Genomic DNA, 24,013 nt, shown 5'->3' with positions numbered 1-24,013 from the left:
GCAGTAGCAACTGCAGGAAGCAATTACCGCCCCCGAGGCTGGAGGAAAAAAAGAAAGAGGCTGAACTTGTCAACACTTAGATGCTTGGAAGATGCCCTGAGAAGGAAGCAATAGTAATGATGCTGGGGTCTCCAACCTTGGAGAAAGGGCCCCTGGGGCTGGGCCAGAGTCCCTGGGAGAACTCATGAAGCTGGTTCTGTGAGTGATGGGAAGATGGCAAAATGAATTCAAATTCTGCTCAGAATGAACAATGCTGTCCGCTGAAGAAAGAGGCTGGGGGGACACTGACAAGACTGAAAGTAAGTAGGGAGTCAACAGGGAATAAAGACAGGAGGGCCTTCCTCCCTCTCCAGCCTTGCAGCACCCTCTAATGCCTCATGGAAGCCAGCTGGCAACAGAGAAACAGTCCCAACATTGCAAAGAGGAGTGTCAATGAGATAATACTCTAAACACTGGTACACACTGCATTGTTAATCACTTACTATTATAAGGTTGATAATAAAAATTATATTTTGGGAGTATATCCCAAAGAGTGGAAAGCAGGGGCTCAAAGAGATATTTGTACACGCATGTTGATAGCAGCATTATTCCAAAAGGTGGAAGCAACCCAAATGTTAATGGGCAGGTTAATGGATAAACAAAATGTGGTCTATACGTACAGTGACATATTATTCAGCCTTAAAAAGGAAGGAAATTCTGACACATTCTACAATATGGATGAGCCTTGAGAACATGATGCTTAGGGAAATGAGACAATCACAAAAGGACAAGTACTGTATGTTTCCGCTTACATGAGGTACCTTCAGTAGGCAAATTCATAGAGACTGGTGGTGCCAGAGGCTGGGAGAATAGTGGTGCCAGAGGCTGGGAGGAGTGGGAAACAGGAGTTATTGTTTAGTGGGTACAGAGTTTCAGAGAGTTCTGTGGATGGATGGTGGTGACTGTTGCACTACAACGTGCATTTACTTAACGCCACTGAACTGCACACTTAAAAATGGTTAAGACGGAAAATGTTATATTATGTGAACTTTACGACAGTTAAATTTTTTTAAAAAAAGAATAGACACACACATAAAAAGATAGTGAGATAGCATTTTATCTATGAATTTTACTGATCATTAAAGGAGTATTATTTTTCATAATTGCAAAATACCATGTGAACCTATGAAGAGGTTCACAATCTGGTGATGGAGGAGCTGAACTAAGTAATCAATTAACTAATAATTTTTTAAAAATTTATTCTCAAAACTAAAGCAATTTTTTTCTATCTCCTTCCCCTGACCAAATACCGATATTTGATTTTCAAAAGTTTATATATCCTTCAAGGTCATTTTCAAACGAGACCTCATGCCCTGTTCAACAATCAGAAAGCTATTCCCTTCTAAGCCCAATTGTGTGTTGTATTTCTCTTACGACTTTCATTGTATGTGGCCTACATTATGCTCACTAGATTTGAAGCTTAAAGGTAAGGATTACGTTTCATCTCTCTTGTCTCTCACAGCGTGCAGTGCAATAGAAGTTCTCACAAATACTTTTGAATTGAAGTTGTAGCATCACCTAAACTACATAAAAATTCAAAATGTGGGTTGCAAATAGTGATCAACTGTCCAAGACCGCCCATAGCTGAGGCATGCAGGGATTTCAGTACTAAACTGGACCATCCTTAGAAAACCAGGACAGGCAATTACCCTAGGAGTCAAATTTAGTATCATGAAACAAAATGGGTGCTTTGTTTTGTAAAGTTACTATATAAATTTGGCAAAATACACTTCTCAAAAACAAAATATGCATGAACATCAGAGTAAAATAACAAGACACAATTATACATAAATCATCTTTCTAATCAGAAATCCATTTCTGATATAGTAACAATTATTAATATACAAATTTGATAAATTTTCTTTCAATATAACTATGAAAATCAGCTTTTTTTCCTATTTTGGTGGGAAAGAAATAAATCCATACTAAAGGTTCTAATCAAAAATTCCTGCATCTCACATCAGAACCATCGCAGGTATTAAGAGTCTTGAATGTTCCAATTAAAACCATGAAGCATTTGCCCTACAATATGCAGCCTCATCCCCCCAGGCATCAATATGAAATTGAAACTGGATGCTAGGAGCCAGGATACTTTGATCTAATGGCATCTGCAGTAGGACCACATCATAATGTGCTCATGACATGCTGATCTCATCTGAGCCTCTAGCAAAGCGTTGTCAAGAGATGCTAATGACCACTTTATACTACACTTGGACTTACTCCATCAAAAGCTCTTTGTGCTATCTCAGACCAAGCCAGCATGACTACCACCCCACTGCTCTGTGACGCACAATAAGTCAGGAGAAAAAACACCAGAATCCCTTTATCGTTCAGCTGTTCACTCAAACACATTTACTGGGAGCCTAACTAAGGGTGACCATCATTCTGTTAAGTGCTGTGAATACAAAGAGGAATAAGACCATTTCCAAGGGGGTTACAAACCAACTGGGAAATAAAGTGCTGTGGGAGTACAGGTTGGAGGGCAATTTGTTTCACTGGGGAAGTCAAGGGAAGCGTCAGTGAGGAGGGGACATTGGTGCTGAAGTCTGGGGAATTCAGCAGTTAAAAGTGGAGGAATGGAAAGGAAGGGAGGAACATTCTGGAAAAGTGAGTGTGGGATATGCCCTGTGTATAGTATCCTCAGACTGCTGTAACAAGTACCTCAAACTGGGGGGCTTAAACAACTGAAATTGTCTCGCAGTTCTGGAGGGCAGAAGTCTGAAATCAAGGTGTCGGCAGGATTGGTTCTTTCTGGGGGCTGTGAGGGAGAATCTGTTCCACACCTCTCTTCTAATAACCAGTGATGTGCTGAAATTGTTGCTGGTTCTTGTCTTGTAAAAGCATCAACCCAATCTCTGCCTTCATTTTCACACGACATTCTCCCTGTTTACACTTCTGTGTCCAAATTTCCTATTTAAAAAAGGATACCACTCATATTAGGGGTTAGGGCCCCCCGACTCCAGTAAAACCTCATCTTAATGTAACCATTTACATCTGCAATGACGCTATTTTCAAATAAGGTCACATTCTGAGGTACTGGGGGTTAGGACTTCAACATATAAATTTTGGGGAGGACACAATTCAACTCATAATATCCTGGAAAAGGAGTCAGATATATTAGCACAAAGTGGGAGCGTTTTTAAGACAAGAGTGTCTGTAATTTTTAAAATGGTAGGAGAGGAGGGTGGAGGCTGGGATTTGAAGAGATTCTAGAGCGATGTTTAAGGGTGAAGAAAGTTGAAATATATGCTCAGGTGTTCTGGGAAACACAATTGATAATGGGATAAAAAGATTTGTGATTGTAAATTAGGTGAAATGTTGCATTAAATAAACTTTAACAGGACCCTTTATGACAGAGCTTCTCAGAGACTGTAACACGGTAATGCGCTCTTTAAAATCTACAAAGGTGAGGGTATGCAGTGCTTCCTAAACTTATTTCACTGCAGAGGCAATTTTTTTTCAATGATCTTCCACTAAAAAATAATAATTTGGAGATGTGGGCACAGTCACTGCATAGACTTCCCAGCTGGCTTCCTTACATCGCTGAATTCCAATTTCCTTCTCTGTGGAGCTGGGATAATCACTGTGTTTTACAAGTTCAGTCCTTGTGAAGGGAAGGAAGAGCACATGGAGGTGACTCCTAAAAGTTAAACCACTAGGCACATGGGAATAATTGGAGGCCTTTCGAGCAGGAGTGGGGAGGTTCATGCATTTGTTAGAAATAAGAGAGCAGACAGAGCAATTATTTGGGGGAAATAAAAATCCCTAGGGAGTACAAATCCACGTACGGGCACCCAGTCAGCATCGAAAGGAAGGCCTCTTGCCGGGGCTGCTCATGCCCTTCCCACCATTGCTCCTTGTTCCTAATTCATTCATTCAACTAATATTCATTAAGCCCATTATTATGTCCTGAGTTCATTGCTCAGCATTCTTCAAGGCACACTTCATAGACTACTTGAATTTAATCTGGCCTCTCCTTCCTCTGATCTCCTGGGCACACAGCTTGGCATTTGAATATGCATTGGCTTAAATGATTGCCTCTTTGTTTCCTTTTGTTTGGATGCACCTCCTAAATGAGACTGTAAATCTTCCCTAAACAATTACAAATAATAACCCATGGATTTCCAACCTCAGGATGCACAGTGCCAAGTGCACTGAAGATACTTATTAAGTATGCAATGCATCAAAGAAAATTTTGCATCTGGGACAAGACCTCTACAACATCTAGTTAACTTATGGTAGTGTTACAAAGACACTGGCAACTAAACACAAAATGTGGAAAACTACCTGGAAATATATGTTACATATTTTTCATGGGTGTCCATAGTCATAATCGGTAAATGATTCCTAAGCGTTCATGTATGCAAGGGAGCCACTATGTATAAGGCACACTTTGATTCAAAGGAGCTGAGCTTTGCCTCTAACCAGCACAGGGCTGTCACAGACAATAAAAAAGTGATGAACAGATAATGTGAAATGAGCAGACAACACCTTCTATTTATTTATAAAAATGATGGTTGAAATATATGAGAAACTGGGAGCTGATTTATTTAGACAAATGACTTCCCATTTCATTTTGCTATTAGGCCCTTTTCGAACGATTCTTAAAATTACTTAAGGAAGTTCAGATGGAAAGTTTATTTCTGCTTGAAGGTCATTTATAGATTACAGAAGATACTGACTTGTTAAGTTAAAAAACACCAAATCTCTTTGGGCAATTTGCCGTGAAGATCAAATTGGCACTTGCAAATTTTCAGGGTTACACTATTCGATGTGTTTTGTTAATTTGTCAGGTTGACACACTGCATTAAGGTTGAGAACAGTTTCTTTGGGAGGACATTTCTTTTCACCAACTTAAAAAAATGACTCTAGTCTATTCAGGTAATACTTTGTCAAGAATTATCTTATAAAAATACTGAGCTTTAGCTTTGTGATTTAATAAGCCATCCTCATACGTTATAATTGAAGATAAAATAATTATTAAATCAAAATATGCAGCTGATAAGAATTTTCTTCAAAAGCCTTACACATCTACAAATGAATCAAAGGAGAAGAAAACAATCAAATAATGATCAGGTTCCTGGATCATTCCTAGCTGCCTTGTTCAATCATGCAAGTTTGCCCTCAAAACATCCCAACACTATTTCCAGCACTTCCACCACTCAATATTGAAAGTTATTCTCTTTTTTATTTCTGGCTTCACTGAAGAATACTTGAAAAATACAATTGTTTACATGTAAAGTGTGCAATGTAATGATTTGATATACATATACATTGTGAAATGATTACCAAAAAGTTATTCTCAGTAATGATTTCCTTCCAACCAAGCTTAGCAGTGTTTTCAATCTCTCCAGCACCTAGAACTTATTGTAGTGTTTCAAACTTCTTTTCAAACTATTTTTCAATTCAGGAAATGTAAAAAACTATTAAGAAAAATGATAAAAACAAGGTCTCTGTGAGGTATAGCAGCATCGGCATGGTAGAAAGAACACAGACCCCAGAATCAAAGCTCTGATTCAAAGTTAAGGTCAACTGTTTACTGGCTGTGTGAACTCACTTAACTTTTTGGAACTTACTTTCCCCATTAAAGGATATTAACATCTCAGACCTCCCAGATTCATAACAGATTTTCAGTTCTTGTTTAATGAGTGAATGGATGAATGATCTCACAGTATCCCCTCTCTCTCATATTATGCTTTGGTCTCCCTCTTTTCCTTTTCCTATTTCATATTTCTTCCTTCTTCCTTTATACAGTTTCCTACTTCCTTTCTTTCCTACTCTCAATTATGCAAGAAGTTTCTTTCCCTGTGACCTTTCACTTAAAATCACTTTTCAGTTTCTTCATTTGCTCCATACAATGCAGCTTCATGTCCCGTTTTCCCACACCAGCTCTCGTGCTTGGAAAAGCTTCCCACCTCACACCCCCAAAGGCAGTTTTTTCCTTTCATTTAAAACCTGACAAATATCACCCCCTTTGCCTATTACATGCACTCAGTAAATAATAAACAATTAAAGTGGTGATGATGACCTGCAAAGAACATATAATCTGAGCAATAAAATTTGGCGAAGAAAAGATAGTAACTGCAACCCACTTAGCAACAGGTGTGATTTCTCTAACCAGCCATTAACACATTTGCACTGCCATAATTACTGCTCAGGTAAATACTATATTGCCATGGAAACATTGTTTCCAAATTACATATTTATAGATTTTATTGGTGGATATGTTGACTATAAAGTAGTTTTCCACATGTTCTGAGCTTTGACAATGAAGGATGATAGGAATCGTATTCATCTCTACAGTTGCCCCAGGTTGAAGGGTTTCAAGGTGCAACAAGAAATTCTCCCACCTTCTGTATTTCAAGGTGAGCAGAGCTGGCATTCCCCTGGATGCACACATTTAAAAGTAAAGGAACTGGCTAAATAAAGATCACGTTGAACTAAAGTAATAGTCAAAATATAACCAAATCAGGATGAGTCTGGCTGCATCTGTAAAATGGGAATGATAATAATATTGCTCTTAGAAGATTTTTATTTGCTCAAATGAGACGTAATAAATAAAAAAAACTGTAAACTATAAAGTGTTAAGTAAATATCAATTCTAGTTTTTATTCAACATCAGCACAGATTGTCCTCACCTACTGGGAGGAATTCAGTTTTGAGAGTTCTCTTGGTCCCTCTTTAATCACTTTGAAATACTCTTCCTTTCCTATATCTTTACGGACAAGCACAGTCAGCAACCTCAAGGTTTAACCTCAGTTCCAGACCCTGTGAAGAAACAGTTCCTGCTAGCAGATGAGATTTTCTCTGGCTACCTTGTGGACTTTTCCTACCTCTAACCTATAAGGAAAAAATATCAAAAATCTTTGGAATTCACATTGTTCATTTCTATTGATGAAAATCAAAATGACCATGAGAAACTACTGAATTCAAGAAAAGCGATATAAACTCACACCTTTGACCAGCACAGAGGAAGAAAAAGTCAAGGTTTTAACTGAACACTTTCTCCTTAAAAGCGATAGATAAAAGAAGGAACCCTTCTTTTAAATAAACAAGGAGACAAACCTCTTTTAATGACAAGACCAAGTGGCTAAGTCCTGATTCAAGTAGTAACAACAATTCATGTTTGCCTCCCCTTTATAACCACAAAGTATTTTCTTGTACTTGATTGCAGTTGATCTTCATTACCACACTATGGAGTAATCAGAAGTGAGGAGTGATGAGACAAGGTGTTTTTCATATTTCCTGATTTATTATTCCTTACCTATAGACTGGTTTGTTTTTCTGCACTTCTTCCACTGTTAACGCTAATCACAAGGCTTATTGCTCCCAAAGGAGAGAAGTGAATGAACCACTTAGAGGTAAGAAGTTCACAAGGTTGGAAAATGAGGCTGTAACACAGGGGGGAAGGTCTTCTCAGACCGATTGTGCAAGGGAGAGAAGAGGTTTGCAAGCCACAAATGAGGGGAGAAGTATAACCAGGGGCTTGGGAAAGTAGGACATCAACCTCCCTGTACCTGATCCTCGCAGTGAAAGTGAAGGAAAAGAAAAGAAGCCCAGATAGTACAAAGGAGCAACAAAAGTAAAGGGGACCTTTTCTCACTTCATGTTCAGAAACTGCTTAGCAGGGTGCCCTCAAGCTAACATGGCAGACATGACAGAAAAAAACAGTGGTGTGGCATGTTGCGGCAAGAGAGGGCAGGAGAAGGTCCCTACGTCCTTTCTAGCTTTTATGTGACAGACACACATGCTAGGGATTGTGGGGAGGTAGCCAAGAGTTGGGAGCAAACTGAAGCAAGGAGTGAGGGAGCCCACAGCAGAGACTGTGGGGCACACAGCCTAGGCAGGCACTAGATACGGTAGTCCACTAAGACTCCAGAGATCTGCACACCAAAGGGCTGAGGTGAGGCCAACTCAGCTGAGTCCTCACTATGCCAAGTGCATAGATCTCCAGGTACACCAGCCACAGGCAGAGGCAGAGAGGAAAAGAGCAATGTCCAGAGACATCCAATGTGTCTCAGCAGGAGGGCAGTATGTGCCCGGCAGAAAGGATGGGACGAGACTGGTCACTCCTCACTGATGCTATGGGAACTGTGGAAATAAGCAAAGGCCAACTAAATGAGAAAAGCAAGTGCTATTTGTTCAGCGCTTGCTATAGCAAGAGAGTCAGCCACCCACCGTCACGTGCATTTTGACAGAGACTCAACACCTGGCAAAGAAGTAGGAAAGCTTCATAGTGGAAGAAAGGGAAGGCTTCGGGTGTGCCCTGATTGGAGGCTGTTGGCCTGGGGAAGTTGTAAGGGGATTGACTGAAGTGGGGCATCCTTTGTGGTTGGTTAGGTGCATACTTGGCTTTCTCTAGTTGATCCTAAATTTGAAGCGGGGACAAAAATTAAGGAAGATGTCAGTTACTAATCAAGTCCTGGTCATTTGGATGGGTGGTTAACAGAAAATATTATTTAGCTTCTTGGATTGTCAATAGAAAGAACAACTAGGCTTCCTGCAGGTCTGACTTAGAGCAGGCTGACTTCCTGAGCTGTTTATTGCAGATAAGGGGTTGGTTTCCTGGGCAGGTTGCTGCAGGTTGTGGGTCAGAGTTCCATTTTTAAGACATGGTCTTGCCTTTGACTGTTTCTATAGTCAGTCTCTCAGAGCACACAAATGTCCCCTGTCACCTAGGTCATACCTTGTAAAGAAGAGAGGGGAGGGAAAACTCAAAAGAAGAGGAACAGAGGAACAGCTCTTTTGGAGGATTCAAACTTTGGATGGATTGAATATTTATCCAAAAGAGACTGAGTTAGCTGGAAAGAGTTTTATAGCCTGGAAGAGATGAATTTATCACTAATGAGAAAGCTTAGGATTTTGGGGGTGTTGTTTTTTGTTGTTGTTTTTATATTTTTGCTAGCAACAGGATTGGAGGATACAGAGCAAGATAAAATTAGATTTGGAAAACAGAGTACCTACAATTTTTTGCGCTCCCAATATGTGGTGTGCACATTTTGACCCTGTTGCTGGTATTTCTGCACACAGTTTACTAATGAGGAAGCTAACACTGAGAACATTTCAAAATAATAACGAATATCAAAACCATGTATTTCAAGGTGCCACTTTCTTGGAAACTAGTAGGTTCTGCCGGGGATACTTGGACGGAGAAAGTAGCAGCTCTGCTTACTGAGGGCCAAGTCCTGATACAGATAAACACAAACCCAACAGACCACAGGTTGAGAATGTGGAGAAAATACTTACCCATCCCTAAGGAAACTAATTTATAGATTTTCCAGGATTGTGACATTTCAGATGTTGTAGTCCATTGTTCTCACAAGTATGCACACATGGCATTCAAGCATTCCCATTTTTGACCCAGATGATATAGTCATCACACTCTGAATGTCAAGAGTAAGTTCACTGGGATTAGGTGTAAATTGAGCTAAAGAGTCACTCAGAAAAGCCATAATTAGAATTTGGTGCCATATCATCTGAGCAGGCTGCTCTGGGCAAGAGTTCTCTGTGACCGAGACCCACATTGCCTGAGGGCCAAGCTTCCCACAACAGTACCTCCATAACCCTCCCTCCCCCCTACCCTTTGAAATGCTGCAGCCATGCAGCTGAGGCCAGGGGAGCAGAGGCGACATAAGTGAAAAATTAATGATAATAAATTGCTTTGGGCTCACTGTGATTAGTTAGAAAATAAAATTAGATTTCATGAAGCACCTTCGTATTCCAGAACTCCAAATCACTTCTTATTATGAACATATGGTAATACAAGTTGAATACCAAGTAATTAATGTTCATTTTGAGCACATCTCTGGAATTCTAGTTCTTTAAAGCCTCTCTTAAAAAGTCCTCCAATCTGACAGCCACATTCTCAAATGTTCCAATGCAACCTAAAAAGGCTGTGTTTCATAAATTCCATATTGATATTACGATAGAGTAGCAGAATAATTTTAAGATTTTTTCCCATTTGATAATTGCCTTATTGCTTTTGAAAATAATGACTCTCAATTATTCCAGTATGAGATGCATTCATTTTATTACATTATCTAAATTTGTGTAGATATTATAGGCTTTATGCAGCCCCTGGTAAAGACAAAAAATGTTCCTATTTCTCTCAATTATGCTTTTTTAAAATTAATTTTCCCATATAATTTTCACTTATTCTCCTATGCACTACAAAATAAACATCAATGTGTTGTTACTAAGCACGATATATACATTTATATCTATAATCACTAATTTTCTTATTCTATCAAGGGTAGGGGTAGACAATTATAACAAAAAATATTTGACTACTAAATTATCTACTGTGTGCCACTCACTGTACTAATTATCTTCATTGTGCAGGATGAACCAGGCTCAGAAAAGGTAAGTAAGTTGCCCGTGATAACACAGTAGTAAGCAGTAGACAAGTCAGGTTTGTCTTAACCACTGCATCTTACTGCCATTCCAGATTGGGACTGGTTATATTTATTTTCACAGCAAGTCAGTGCCTTCTTTCCTCCCCTCTTTATCTTCTCTCTCCTGATTTAGGTAACTTCTCTCTAAGAGCACAGACAATGAACCCGGGAGTTCTAGGTTCCAGTCCTGCACCTTCTGTAGATACTAGCTGTGTGATAGTGGGTATATTAGTCACACTTAGTTAACTTAGTCATTAACTTAGTTTTGGTGATATATAACCCCCTAAATCTCAGGGCCTAAGCACAGAAAAGTTTATTTCTTGCCATTTTCACAGAGTAATGTGGGTAGGGCAGCTCTCCTCCAACTAGTGACTCAGGGATCCAGGACGTTCTCATCTATGGCTATAATGATGCCCTCTCATCCTCCAGCCAGCAGATGAAGGGGAAGAGAGCATGTGGATGGAAGGCACTTTGGATGTGTAACCACTGGCCAGCACTAGTCACTTTTCATCAGACAACATGTCCAAGCTAACTGCAAAGGAGGCTGGGAAATTCTACATGAGCACGTGGATACAGTCATTTCTGCCACACTGGGCTAGTTTGTTTGTTTAAATCTGTCTAGGTCTGTTTTCCACTCCTACAAAGTAAAGATGAAGCACTTAGCACTACACTTGGAACATAATATACATATACTCAGTGTTTTTAAATTTAATATTATATTATATAAATTTGTACATAGGCCCTCAATGGAAACAGAAAGCTACTTTCCTTAGATCTACAGGAAGAAATCGAAAGGAAATGCATTTGCCAACCAAATCTCAATAGATACCCAAAGAAGTCATATTTTAGAGCTCTTCATGTGAAATGTTCCTTAGAGCATTATATGACGGGGAAAAAATCAGAAGCTTAGCAGGAAAACAAGCCCTCTGAAGGAAGGAGGAAGGGCTGGTAGAGTATGTGGTGGGGGAGGAGAGGGGAAATGCAGTATTGAGGGCTGAGAGAGTTTATGAGAGAGAGAAGATAATTTGTTTTTGTTGTTAACAATATTTTTCTTCTCAAAGTTAGAAGGCTGAGGGATAATAAACAAGTAAAGGAAAATCCACTAATAACTATGATGTCTCTCTGAAAATACTACTTAGAACTTGGGTTTTTTTTTAAATTCCCTGATTTTTTTTTACTTCAAGAATCAGTTGTTTGTTTAATGAACTGAGGAGCATCTTGTCCCAACTTCCCAAACCTCCCCTCTGATCTGTATCTTTCAACTTCCTATTTTATGTGTTCCAGTATTTCAGAATAATCTTATTATTTTTTGTTTTTTCATACCTCAGTCCCCTCTTTCTTCTCCACATTTCCTAAATCCTAGAGCATATTCTTAGGCTTTTCATGTTTGTAAACGATCTCTCTAAATGACAAATTGCCATCTGATGATGTGGACTCTACTTTGATAGAGGCATAGGAATAGTTTTCTCTGGATCAAAAGTGTAATGTACATTTCCACAGTGTCTACTTTACAAGAGTAGCATAAAGTCTAAAACAAGTTATTCACATTTCAATAGACTCCTTCTCCCCTTATTGCTATTAGATTTTTTGTTTGCTTTCTAATTATTTTGCTTTTAAGAGTAATACTTTATTATTTTTATGGAATTATATATTCATTATTAAAAATCACAGTATGCTAAAAATGTAAAGAAGAAAGTTAAAACAAAACCGCCCAAATTTTACCAATACAATATTATTGAGGTATTTTTCTATTTATATACAAAATAGAAGGATAAATCAATAAAGAAATACAGATGGAAAGACTCAAATAGCTTTCTAGTCTACCTGCTAATTTTCAATTAAAAAAAAATGACTGTATTTCATAAACTCTAATACACTCTTTTTCATATTTTAGCATCTCTAAAATTTGGACATGTCTTATAATGGAAAATATCACTGTGGCCAGGCAGTAATGCTGATATGATGCCCATTGCTTGGAACTTCCTGAAATTGGTTGCTATTCCTGGTGGACTGACGGCCAAATACAGTCCTTCAAAACTCACACAGAAAGGAGGACTAGCCTTGGTTGTTGCCTAAAAAACTCCCTTTAACACCTTCAGATTAAAAAAAGACACCATGTCCCCAAGTGAGTGACACACACTATCTCTGGATTGCAAGTATTATCAACTCTTTCTTTGTATCTCTGATGTTTTCCAAATTTCATATAATAAACAAGTATTATTTTGAATTTAGGAGGTAATTTAAATCTATAAAGTTTTTTAGGGGACTCTGGGTCGATGGTATACTCAATTTTTGCCTCCCAACTACTCTCTGAATCATGAGCAGTTTCTCTATGATAAAGAAAAGTGGGTCTGAGACACAGCTTCACCCTGAATCTCCAGGGGAAGGAACTGTGCATTGCAGCCTCAGAGGCAGGCTTTCATTGAGGTTCAGGATGAAGATTTCTTACTTTGCTGAGACCTCGGGTCATCAGGACCTACTGATCTCACTGAGAGGAGTAGAGTCTGCTTACTTTCCAAGAGTTCTGGAAACAAAAAGATATTCTCCCAACAGGAGACATAGGGTTAACAGTTTTCCAGACTGGACTTTAAAAAATCCAGTAATACGTTGTTTACTGGAGACACATATAAACAAAAGATACAGGAATTATGAGTATTCGATAAATAATGGAAAAAATATACCAGGTAAATATAAACCAAAAACTAAGCTCTAAAAATGAATATGTCATGATCAAGAGGATTTATCAGCGTGGCTAATCTGAGAAATGCAAAGATTGTTGAACTCCATAAAATCAGTCAGTAAAATTTACTACAACAGTGAAATGAAAGAGAAAAACCACATACAATACCATCTCTACAGATTCGGAAAAGGTGAATGATAGATTTTAACATCTATTTATGATTAAAAATAATTCTCTGATAGATAAGAATAGAAGGAATCTTCTTCAACTTGATAGAGGGTAGTTACCATAATCATACTTAATGGAGGCATTTCAGATACATTCCTTTTTAAGCTCAGCAACAAGACAAAGATGCATTCTACCACAGAAGTGGTTATGTCATGGCCAATGCAAAAGCCAAGAAGAGATGAGTTCCAGTTATGCTTATCATGGAGTACTTGGGATCCTATAGAAACAACTGTTACAGCTGGTCAAAAATATTATAAAACTCTCCAGACATAATCCTTGAGAAAAGGAAAAAACACACACACACACACACAAAATCCGTGGAAGTCAGAAGACAGTAGGCTGACATCTTTATAACACTGAAACTTTAAAAATATGTCAGCCTACAGTTCTATATTAAGTGAATATATCCTTCAAAACTGAAGCCAAAATAGAGATGTTTTCAAACCTAAAAACAAACAAACTAGCCAACAAAAAAACTCAAAGCATCTGTTGCCAGGAGGTATACACACAAGAAATAATAAAGAGAAATTTTCAGGGTGAGGATAAATGTTACCAGATAGAAACATGGGACTGTAAGAAGGAATGAAGTGCACCTGAAAGGATAAATATGTGGGCAAATAGAAATAAATATTGACTCTTTCAAACAACAACAATAATAATATTTTGTGGGATTTATAGCATATATAAAAGTAGAGTATAACAAAAATAGCACAGGGGAGGGATGGAGTAATAGAAGTTAAATTTTTGTAAGCTTCTTTTATTGTTTGAGGAATGGTAAAGCACCTATCTAAAGTAGATTATAATGAATCAAAGATATGTATTACAATTTCAAGTGCAACCAATAAGATCATAATAACAGATGATATAACTGAAGAGATAATAGAGGAGAAAATGAAATAATAAAAATACTTGTTAAACCCAAAAGCAAGCAAGAAAGGAAGAATAAATGACACAAAACAGATGAGAAAATAGAAAGCAAATATCAAGGGCTTCCCTGGTGGCGTGGTGGTTAAGAACCCGCCTGCCAATGCAGGGGACACAGGTTCGAGCCCTGGTCCAGGAAGATCCCACATGCCGCAGACCAACTAAGCCCCTGCGCCACAACTACTGAGCCTGCGCTCTAGAGCCTGCAAGCCACAACCACTGAAGCCCACGTGCCTAGAGCCCGTGCTTCGCAACAAGAGAAGCCACCGCAATGAGAAGTCTGCGCACCGCCACGAAGAGTAGCCCCTGCTCGCTGCAACTAGAGAAAGCCTGCACGCAGCAACGAAGACCTGCCACAGTCAAAAATAAATAAATTAGTTAAATAAATAAAAAAGAAAGCAAATATCAACATAATAGATATAAACCCAATTATATCAGTAATTAGATCAAATGAAAATGGCACTGAAGATACAAGAAGAGCCTGAGCATCTTCTAGTGCCAGAAAGTGAAGCAGTGCTCAAAAAACAAAAGGATGGAGGCACGGAAAAATTACAATGGCCAAAACTAGAACAATTTGAGCAACAAAATAAAATAACATTTTTTTTTACCATAAAGCAAGCTTATTGGCTAGTCATAGTCCCTTGCCTGATAAGGAAAATCAAACTTTCAATGTTAAAGGGCCTGAGCTATTAACATTCCTGTCTGAATTGAACTGTTGTACTTTTCCATTGGCTTTTTTTTTTTTGGAAACAGCTTTGTTGAGATATAATTCACATACCATACAATTCATCCATTTAAAGTGTACAACTCAATGGTTTTTAGTATATTCACACAGTAGTACAACAACCACTACAATCAATTTTAGAATATATTCATCACCCCAAAAAGAAACCCTGTATCTGCTAGCTGTTACTCCTTTTTACCCCTAAGCCACCCAGGCCCAGGTAACTACTTATATACTTTCTGTCTCTATTTGCCTATTCTGGACATTTCATATAAATGGAATCATATAATAGGTGTGGTTTTTTGTATGTCTGGTTTCTTTCACTTAGCATGATGTTTTCAAGGTTCCTCTATATTGTAGCATGTATATTAGTACCCCATTCCTTTTTATGCCTAAATACTATTCCATTCAGTATGAAATATATCAAAATACACCACAAACAAAAAAAAATCTATATATTTTGTTTATCCACTCATCAGTTGATGGACATGCAGTTTGTTTCCACATTTTGGCTACTAGGAATATGCTGCTGTGGACACTCATGGACAAGTGTCTGTGTGGATTTGTTGGCTTTTATCACAGGACATGGGAGGATTCAGAGCCAGACCAGAGGATCTCCTGCATTATAGCTCTTCTTTATCTCCTTTGCATATTGGCAACCTGACTTCCCTTTCATTGTCAGGATCAATCACCCCAGCCACTAAAGTCATCATTTTTTGCCTATTTATTCAATGTTATTAAGAGCCTGAAGTGGCCAGTAGCAGTCTCAGCTTCTAGGTAAGAAAGGGAAAGATGCTGACTGATATCCACAAAACAGGTCATCTTGTCCAAGTTAGTATTAAGAGCTTTCTCTTCTGAGTTGCTTTTTGGTGAGCGCTCAGGTAGGACATAACATATCTTCTCACTTTGTGCCTATTAGGAGAGGTCAATCCACATATCTCTTCCTTAGTCCTCCTTCTCACAAATGTTTTAATCCTTCTATGTCTCCCACAGCAAGCCAAACCATTAGCCACAGCCCATGAAAAGATGTATATTTTTACTTTTGTCCATATCTCCTTCAAGAAAAACTTAACAATCAAATGCACTGCTCAAAGTTCTAACAAATGGGAGAATTTTTCTTCACCACTGTCCTTCAAGGCCATCTTTTTGGGGCTATAGTGCTGCAACCATCCACTTTCAGGTGGTACCAACAAATAATGCAGAGCCATTTGTAATTCAGACCTAAAGGTTTTCTTCTACAGATGACTAGTCATAGGAAACTCCTCATAGGTGTGAGTTGAAAACAGTGAAATAGGAGTAAGTTGGATATTGCTCATGGCTTTAAGGATCTTCTTGGGTTCAATGTTATATATTTATATGACTTTCGTTCATTGACTGAGGGTTGTTGCACACGTATAATTTTGTGACTTGGTGGGTCAGACAACATCCATTCAGGATAGGCAGCTCAGGTCACGTGGGAAACTTGGTAGTCCATGGTCAAGCATTCAGGCCAGTAACAAATCAGAAAGCTGTTGCCCAAAAACACAGCTGTCTGCAGAGGATGACACAGCTTTGCTCCAAAATCATAAAGGTCTGCACTGTAATTCTCCTATCAGGGCCTGCCAAAGGTTCAAGCAGCACCTCTATCTTCCACAGACACCTATAGGTACCATGGGTGTGTTAGTGGGCCCCCTATGAGACAAACCTGAGCCAAAATTCCATTAATCACCTCATATTCAAAATCCCCTACTTTTGGCTTAGGAATCTCTAGGAATTGGTGTCAGTTCAGAGCCAGCGTTTAGTAAATCCTGAAGAGTCTGATTATTTTCCCTTCCTCAATGCATAACCACTCTGGCAACTGGGCACAAGTTCCTTTGGAGACAGCTGAGAGGAAGCATCAATTTTCGGCTATGTAGAAGGTGCCCTCTTCAAGAGGACGTGGCCTCCCCTTCATTCAGGAGACTCTAGATTTGCCAACTGACTTAAGTCTTGGAATTGATTAAAGAACCATAACTCTCTTTGGAGATACAGGTCAGGATTCTTACACCAGACTTGGAGCTGCTTGCTTATATAAATCAAGTAAAACTTTAATAAGCTGTCTGCTGTACATTGAGTGGTAACCTGCAAAAATGTATATTGAAGACCTAACCTCTGATATCTATGAATGTGACTTTTTTGGAAATAAGGCTGTTGCCGTTGTAATTAAGATTTAGTTAAGATGAAGTCATACTGGAGTGGGATGGGTCCTTAATCTAATGTGACTGATATCCATATAAGAAGAAAAGAAGAGACACAGAGACCCAGACACAGGAAAAATGCCATGTGATGAAGGAGGCAGAGACTGGAATGATGAATCAACAAGCCAAGGAATGCCAAAGATTGCCAGCAACACCAGAAGCTAAGAGAGAGGCATGGAACAGATTCTCCCCTCAAGGCATCAGAGAGAACATGGTACCTATACCTTCATTTCAGACTTCTAGACTTAGGAACTGTGAGAGAGTAAGTTTCTGTTGTTTAAAGCCACCTAGACTGTGGTACTTTGTTACAGCAGCCTTAAGAAACTAATACACTGCCCAACTATTCCAGTCTAGGAACACCATAAATAATTAATTAATGTTGACAATCTCCGTGGGCAAGACTGCTGTGATGATTGCTTTTGTTCTGTCATCCATTACGGTAACAAGTCCATCTTATTTTTAGTGATTATGTACTGTCACTTGGCCGCTGCCATCCAAGATTCCATCATGTCTGTTGAATTCAGGAATGAAAAGATTTTTTTGTGTGTGCACAGTGAAATCAAGGAAAATGTTAACAGATATGTGACAGACTGAAAGACATCCAAAACCAAGATGGAATTATTAACTAGACCGTACAAAGAACTTGTACAAATCAACAAGACAATGGTAGGTAATCAATTGAAACATGCGGCGCCAGCCAGCTCCCTCTCTGCGCTCTGCGACCACCACAGTGAACATGGCCACAGGAGTGCAAGTTGCTGATGAAGTATGCCACATTTTTATGACACGAAAGTTTGGAAGTGCTCCACACCAGAAGAAATCAAGAAAAGAATGAAGGCTGTCATTTTTTGTCTCAGTGTAGACAAAAAGCGCCTCATTGTAGAAGGTGGCAAAGAGATTTTGGTGTAACCATAACTGATCCTTTCAAGCATTTTGTGGAAATGCTTCCTGAAAAAGACTGTTGCTATATACTTTGTATGATGCAAGCTTCGAAACAAAGGAATCCAGAAAAGAAGAGTTGATGATTTTTTTGTGGGCACCAGAGCTAGCACCTCTGAAACGTAAAATGATCTATGCAAGCTCCAAGGATACAATCAAAAAGAAATTTCAAGGCATAAAACACGAATGTCAGGCAAATGGGCCAGAAGACCTCAACTGGACTTGTACTGCTGACAAGCTAGGTGGATCCTTAATTGTAGCTTTTGAAGGATGCCCTGTATAGATCATTGTTTGGTGTCACAAATTGAAAGCTTCCATGTTTAATGTTATCCTCTTGCTATATAAGTAAAGCAAATACATTTAGGCCAGGGACTCACTGATGGGGAGCTGTCTTGTCATTTTTTTAGGGTACACTAACTGTTCTATGAACATGTGCAAATGGCCCTAAAAAATCTAACTCTAGAGTTTAAAAAAAAAACACGCAAAAAGGATATGAATAAGCTGAGGAAAACCTCAATGGTTAGAAATGTAGAAATGTTTATCCTCACTAACCATTAGGGAAACTTAAACTAAAATAATGGGAGATCCCTTTATACCCATGAAATTAGAATGAAAAAGATTGTCACACAGTACGAAGCATTGGTAAGGGTATGGGACAATGGGAATTCTGATGGATTGTTGGTAGAAGTATAAGTAGTTTTAGCCATTCAGAAAAAAATTCAGATATAGCTCATATCTCAGTATTACCAGGTCAGGGACGCTATTCCACAAGCCCATGAGGAGTTATAGCTAAAGATTATCAATATAGCATTACTTATAGAGGTAGGGAGTTGGAGGCAACCTAGATAGCCATCATTAGGAAAAAACACAAATTATTTTTTTAAAATAGAAGCAAATTGTGGATGTATGTTATGCAATACAACACAGCAAGTCTTGCTGAATTTTCTTGTGAAAATAGATCTTTGCTGACCTTTTCACTCTATATCTCTACTACTACCTCAGTCCAGGTGATCTTTACACCTTGTTAGATGACTGCAACAGCCAAAAGTGATCTCTGTATTCTACTTTTGGAACTTCCTACCTTCTTTCAACATTGTAGGAAAAATGACCTTAAAATATGTTAGTGTTCCCAAATAAGAACATGATCTGCCTTCCCATCGATTCAAGTCTTATGTTGTGTTCTCAAATAGACTTTATAGTTTTCTTCACTTATTTCACCATGTATCGACCCAGTAAAGATTTTTGATTCACCTATCATGTACTTAGTCACTGTTTTCTAGGCATTGAAGTACAAAAGTGAAAGTCTTCTACCCTCAAGGAAGCTGCATTCCAGTAAGAGTTTTAGTTAATAAGAATGCAATAAACAAATAGCAAATGCAATGTTAGGAAGTCACATGTACTTTGAAGAAATAAAGTATGGGGCTAGAGAACCTGGGAGCTAGGCAAGGCAACTGCTATTTGAGAAGGTTTATACTTTCCTAGTTAATTTTTTAAGTTATTTTATATTTTTCACTATTATTTATGAAGAAAATAGAGAATGCAGAGAGCAAAATAATACTTCAAAAGTTATCAGTACTGGTCTCCTAAAAACACACTATTTATGTAAAAAGCTACAAAAGGAAAATTCAGAGAATAAAATAAACTCTAAGACATTAAAAATTATGATAGCAGAGATACAAAGCCCTATAAAATGTTGGAATTTAATCTCCAATAAACTAGAATGAAAAGGTAAAGTGATGGAAAGCAGAAGATAAAAATTAGAAAAAAAAAGAGGATCAGCACAGTCAGAACAACATAAAAATAAAAAATTCCACAAGATCAGGAGAGAGAAGAGAGAAAATACAAGAGGACAATTATCAAATAAGTAATAATAATAATAATAACAAATACTCAAAATGCAGGATGTGATTTTCTGCATTAATGAACCTACCAAGTGCTCAATACAATGGCTGGAAAAATGTCTTACACTAAGTCACATTAGTATGAGATTTCAGAACATCGGAGACAAATAGAAATTTGTAGAAGCATCCAGAGTAGGTGGAACCAGTTTACATGGTTTGTAAATATGTTGTAGAATTTTTTTTAACTTCTAGCAGAGGATGTGGGAACAACTAAGTAATAGGCTGATATAAAACAAACAGCTATAACTACTACAAAGAAATTTTTTAAATTACTAGAAATGAATTTTATTATAATACATTGCATGACTTGGCTATAAGCAATATCCACAGCCATAAAAATGTAAAAACTAAATACATAGCATAAATTACATAGTATAAATGTGCTATAACTGTGGAGAGGCTGAGGTAAGGAAAGTGTGTAGGTGTGGGTTGGTGGAGAAAGAAAATTAAGTCCTTGTTGGATGTCAATAGATGATATTTAAAACTAAAAAAAATGAAAAAAACATTGTACAATTAAGTCAGAATGGAGCAGGTTAGAACCCAACATCATTTTTTTCTTTTTCATCTCACTTTCTACTTACCTCCTCTCCATTAACAATGAATCTGATTTGAAGGTAAAAGGCAGAAGGTAATTGTTGATATAACCCTGACTTTTGCCCTACTTTCACTCTCTTTGGATTTTGAGAATAAGGAAACTCTTACCTTAGGTTTTCTTCAATTCCTCTCTCTGTTTATCATTACTTTGATAATGCTATCTTCTCTCTGAAAAGGAAATGAAAGATTTTACCAATTGTTTTTTTAAATATTACTGCATACACATCTGATGGCCTCATGATAGACATAAACTGTCTCAATATCTTATCTGTAAAATGGACATTATAATCTCTCTCTTGCCAAATTTTTGAAAGCAATCTTGAAAATGAGGATTCTAGAGTAATACCTGGCACATTGGAGAGTCACAGTCACTGGTGATTGTTGCCAGTAGTATTAGTAGTAGTGGTACTATTACTAGTCCTTGTTTTACTTGCCCTGTTGCCAAAACTGATTCATATCACTGTGTGTATAAAATGTAATTGATGGACACAGTATACCTTGGACAGCATATGCACTCAGAAATATTGGTTGAATGAATAAATCAATATATATGGGAATGAGTGCTAGGTGCTGGAGGCTTTTTTCTATAAAATTGACTGGCCTATTTACAGTGAAGTGATCTTTCTGGTTAGATTTCTCCCCAGAGAATTCTATTTTTATTTTAATTGAAGAGCAGTTATAAAAGCTAATTGACTCTTTGCATTTGCAGGAAACTATTCCTACCTCCCATCAACCCCCATACCCCAAGGGGCAATCAATGTTTAGAGGTTTCCCACCTATACCAGTGGTTTAAAAGAGGTTAAGCCCAAGATTAATGTATATAGCTTGTTAGATATGTACTTAGAGTTGTTTTTTTTTTAATGAATCCAACTCAGGCAGGTTGGGAATTAATGCTATAAAATTCAGCTCAACAGAAACTCAATTGAAAAATGAGAATGATATAATAGAGAGTGCTATTGAAAAAATGGCTTTCCGAGGCTGCTATTTTTGAAAAGTAATTCAATGTTCTTTGTCACTTAAAGCAAAGATATAGGCACATTGTATTGTATATAAACACAAAAACTTCCCCCCTGTTTCTTTGGAACTATGTTCAATTTGTATGTATTAGTTGCATATAATGCTTAAGAAGAGTATTAAAGGTATTTTGAGGACAAGATATCAAATTAGACAGAAAAAGTGAAGAAAAATAAGTAAATTTTTAAGTCTACAAGCATAGTATATTTACACATCTAGGAGATAAAAATATTCAACATACTTTATTAGACCAATTATCTAATTACAAGAAAAACAAGATTATAATGGACTTGAAAGAAAACCTTTACTAATTTCCAATTTGTTATTTTTTTAAATGTTATCAGAATTAACCTGTTCTTTTTTTCTCCATTAGGCAAAAAAGAACTGGAATGGGAAGAAACAGATTACCACTCACTTAAAATTAGATAATTCAACAGACATATTCATTACAAAAAAAAAAAAAAAATCATCCTTTATCTAAATGTTATGTCAAATAGAATAAAAATACGTGGGAGACAGAAATTTTAACGGATAAAAGAGGATTATTTTAAACCCAATGTAGACTAATTAGTAAGCAAGTATAATATAAACATGGGTTGAACTGGTTCAAATACTTACATTTTAAGAAATTGATTATCTTACACTTTGGCATTCTCTAGCAGTCACTTAAATGTGCAACTGTGTGTTTGTATATTTCTATTCGTATTACTAAAATATTTTACAACAACAAATTAGGGCAATAGGGAATTTAGAATCAAATCTAGAGGCAAATATTTTCATATGAAAAAGAACAACTGGCTACAGTTGGATTGATGCTTACTTTACATAGTATCTCCCAGATTCTGGTTCACTAAAACAGCTTTAGGTCCAACTTGAGTTCTACTAGTTCCATATTAAATTTTTTAAGTAGTATTTGTAAGTTTTTCTCAAAAATAAAAATGAATGCAGCCATGACTCTGTGAACATATTTGGCTCCCTGACCTTGCCAGGGAAGATTACAATAGTACTTGGAAGCATAGTAGTGTGTTTCAGTTCACACACTTCAATAGCTTTTCTTTTTACTACGCGATCAAGTTGAAATTTGAGTAAGGCAATCTTCACACCTTTCTTTAATATGACCTTATTTTACTCCACCCTACAACAAACCACTATCAGAAAGACTCATCTCATTGCCCTCACTCTCACCCACAAACATCATGCACCCCCTCTTCACCCACCAGACCCAGTGGTCAATGCTCAGCCAAGATGGTACTCCACCCCTGTAGTCATACAGTAATGAAGACCAGCGCTGACCTCTTTCCTCTCTCGGGGAACTTACAACCAGTTCTATATTGTCCACTGATTGATGATTTACTGTCTTTTATATATACATATAAGATATATTAATTATATATGTATATACTTAAATTGCCAAAACTAAAGTTTGAACTTCAGTTTCTCTCGTGTCTTGTGTGTATTAAAACAAAAACAATAACAACTGAAACAACCGTTAATTTTCCAACTTCATAAATATTGTAATGTTTTTTCCTACAAAAAACACCTTTATTTGTTGACAGATTACTCCTGATTGCTGGTGTAGGGGTGGGAAAAAGCTAGAACTCAGGGAAGGAGATAGAATGGTATGGTGAGTGCATAGGGAATGTCAGTTTGGCTTGAGGGCTTTGAATGAGTATTTATTCACTCATCAAACATTTATTTAATGCCTCCTATGAACCAGGATTTGTGGAGGGCTCAGAGGTAAAACAGCTGTACCTGCCTGTAAGGAGTTCACATGCTCACATTCTCGTGGGTGAGACAGCAAGAAATCAATATTTATAATCTAGTGGGATAAGCACTGTAATCTGGGTTTGCATAAAGGTGATGAGAACATAAAAGGAGGGGAGCAAAATGAGTCTGACTGGGAGAAATGCCTCAGAGAATTGCTCCTGCAGGTGACGTTTAAGCTGGGCCTCCAGAAGAGTAGGAGTTAGCTAGTCTCATAAGGGAAGATCATTTAATACAAAAGAAGGAGCATGTGCCCAAGAAAAGAGGCAAGAAAACACAGAGTGTAGTCGGGGAATCACAAGTATTTCAGTACAGCTGGAGCATGGAGTACTTACAGGAGACTGGGAGAGGAGAAGTGGGAGGAGAGTGAGACAGAAGCCAAAGCATTGTACGCCATGCCATGGCATTCAGATTTGATCCTACAGAAAATAGGGAGCCACCGGAGGGTTTTAAAGCAGGGCGATGATGTGATCGCATTCGCCTCTTAGAAAGATCACTTTGACAGCTGTGCCAAGGACAGATTGGAGGGGAGGAGTCAGAAGTTGGGGAGATGAATTAATAACCGAGAAGAGAAATGATAAGGGGCTGAACAGGCA

The 24,013-nt window shown here is 37.8% G+C and overlaps 1 pseudogene across 1 annotated transcript; it reads left to right on the top strand.

Annotated features, from left to right (window-relative positions):
* Positions 1–875: 875 nt before the first annotated feature.
* LOC309615666 (destrin pseudogene) lies at positions 876–20,008 on the top strand (annotated as a pseudogene). The gene has a single exon. The product of its transcript is annotated as a destrin pseudogene (transcript).
* The last annotated feature ends 4,005 nt before the right edge of the window (positions 20,009–24,013 follow it).

The sequence above is a fragment of the Balaenoptera borealis genome, assembly GCF_965194805.1.
Source record: "Balaenoptera borealis genome assembly, chromosome: 18".
NCBI lineage: Eukaryota > Metazoa > Chordata > Mammalia > Artiodactyla > Balaenopteridae > Balaenoptera > Balaenoptera borealis.
Note: the sequence above shows the minus strand (reverse complement) of the source record. Positions and strands in the feature narration are given on the sequence as shown.